Below are 2,674 nucleotides of genomic sequence, written 5' to 3'. Positions count from 1 at the left end.
TTTTCTTCTTCGACGACAATATAACACACTTAATTTTTTTACTGCCATCTAGTGGTTACATGAATTATGTCACTCAGCGACTTTGGGAATCCTGTTTTTTTCTTAGGAGCAACTTCTTGGAACCGCTTTTTGGACAAAATAGGAGTAGAATGTTCTGCCTATTGATTTTCGAACATGTTGAATTGTGTACTAAGTGTAAACTTAGAACTCATTGCAAATGAATTGTAAAGCAAGGCAAGGCAATTTTATTTTATGTTGCATTTTGTACTATTTGACAATTCAATTAATCAGATATTAACAGACAATAGTCATTCTCAGTGACGTGTTTTGAGGTTAATGTCTCTCTCCTTTGGAATTTAAAAATTCTTATACAGGTTTCTCATAAAGAGGATAACCAAAAAATGGGATAATGTTGGTGTATGTTTTCAAATACTTCTTAGACCCATTTATTATTTTTTTACAGACTGAAAAACCTCCTGGTGAGTTTGGGTGTATATAATATCCCACTTTGGCAGTCAAAATCATTAATTCATTCAGCAGAGCATACAAATATGCTGACTGCATCTGGTAGCACTCGCTATGAACACTTAGCACTGTCATGCTAGGTGTTAGCATGCTAACATTAGCATGGTAGCATTGCTAGCATTTTCATAGACAGACACGATAATGATAGGTATTAGCATGTTAACAAGCTAAGATAATTATAGAATTTTGTTACATTTTATTATTAGCAGAGGTAGGCACAAACAACACGATTATGCTCTGTGTTAGCATGCTAACGTTAGCATGTTAGAAAGGTTAGTATTCTTTAAGTAATTCAAACCCTTCCTTGGTATAGTTTCATGGTCAAGGAATCTAAATATGTCAAAAAAATAAATGTAGGACTAATATTTATGGATGGATTAAAATGTATGACAATGTTTTTAGATTTCTTAAACGTTTTACTTTAAAATGTCAGCATTTTTTTAAATAAATAAATGTTATGGTGTTAAATGTCTAGGAGAGCTATACGAGCAATATCTGGCTCCCAAGCCATAGGTTCCCTACCCCTGTTATATCTTATTTAGTTATTTAACAGCCTTGAATTGCCTTATTGCAAACAAATCCACAGCACAGATGGAAAAACAAACAACGAGCCAGTAAAACCTGTTGAGCATTCAATCTGAATAAACCGTTGCTCTTCCTTGTATTTCTTTGGTTACCCACTTTTCGTGCGGGAATGATTACTCTTAAAAGTGACACAAATACGAACAATCTCAGCACGCCTGGAGCACTCCCAAGCACCGCCCCTGACAACCTCTGCAGTACAGAGGTGACATTTGTGTCACAAGACCTCACTCATGCACCTGTGTCTCAGGTGTCAACACACACAGACGCTGAAGCAGCTACGTGATTTGGTAAGACAAGTTTTGATTCCATTGTTTCCGACATCCTCACAGTCAGATTTATTCTCGTAAATTGAGACAATAACATCCTTAGAACTGAGTAAAACATGAGATACTTTTTGTTGTGTGAGCCTGTTGTGTATCTCTGGGAACATCATGTCTTTTGGGAAATTGTACAGGAGGGATACATGTGCTGTACCTCATTAAGATACTTTCTCCTGCTTGTCTGCTAAATATGGTAGATTAGCAGTTAAGATGGTGCTTAAACTGATTTGACCACTACATAGATATTACCTTAAGCGTATTGTCACATTCCTTTTCTGTCTTCCTGTACCCGTTGGCAAGCTATGTCCTGTTGCCACCTTTAGGCCTTTCTAATGCAAGCTCCACTGATTTCAGATCAACATTTACAATAAAGCATCATGGTTTCTCATCAAATTTAACTCACCATAAAACGCTGATGCACAGCTCATGACAGCGTCAATACTGACGACACAAAAGCATAAACCAGCTTAGAGCCACAGCAGAAGGATAAAAGAGCTGTATGCGGCTCCAGGGCCGCGGATTGCAGGCTCCTGATTTATGTAGTATATGCATGAACAATTGTAATGCTTTAAAGAGTAGCTTTAAATGTCAAATGGCTGTACATTCATTCACTAATATGCAGTAATGTAGATGCGGAAGTAAACGTCTTATCGCCAAGTTACTGGTTCATATATTCATACCATGTGCTTGGATTCCATTGGCAATTTTTGGCATTTTACTGTAATAATACTCAATATATTAAAAAGGTAATACATTTTCATTATTATAATTTAGATTTATATTTTTCTAAATCAAGGTTTACTGTTCACAATCAAAAAAACATACCGGCCATTAATATATGTAGCGGTTGCACGGTGACCTAGTGGTTAGCATGTAGGCCCAGGAAATCGGGAAGACCTGCGTTCGATTCTCCGCTTGGCAACTTGTCCATAGGTGTGAATATGAGTGTGAATGGTTGTTTGTCTATATGTGCCCTGGGATTGGCTGGCGACCCGTCCAGGTTTTACCCTGCCTGTGATAGGCTCAAGCATACCCACGACCCTAGTGAGGATAAGCGATTGATATGTGCCGGTACTTATACATTTGGCTTCCAGGTAAGAACCAAATTCTAGTAATTCTAGTTTTGAGTTGAAATGGTTTGGTTGACACTGTTTTAATTCTTATAAAATTGTAAGAAATGCCAAGAGAGCTTGGAAAGAAGCAAACATGTTTTCAAAGCTCTTCAACAAAGGCCTGACTTTAGT

General features: G+C 37.3%; 1 protein-coding gene across 2 annotated transcripts in view; it reads left to right on the top strand.

The window, feature by feature from the left end:
* The first annotated feature begins 1,245 nt into the window (after positions 1–1,245).
* Positions 1,246–2,674, top strand: part of LOC131140343 (uncharacterized) — a 33,885-nt gene continuing 32,456 nt past the window's right edge. The window contains exon 1 of one of the 2 annotated variants that reach the window (XM_058090663.1): positions 1,246–1,397. The gene's annotated coding sequence lies outside the window, so the exon portion shown is untranslated. The remainder of the gene's footprint in view (positions 1,398–2,674) is intronic. The other variant, XM_058090673.1, reaches the window with a different exon arrangement.

This window comes from Doryrhamphus excisus, chromosome 1 (assembly GCF_030265055.1).
Source record: "Doryrhamphus excisus isolate RoL2022-K1 chromosome 1, RoL_Dexc_1.0, whole genome shotgun sequence".
Classification (NCBI taxonomy): Eukaryota; Metazoa; Chordata; class Actinopteri; order Syngnathiformes; family Syngnathidae; genus Doryrhamphus; species Doryrhamphus excisus.
This window is presented reverse-complemented; position numbering and strand designations above follow the sequence as displayed.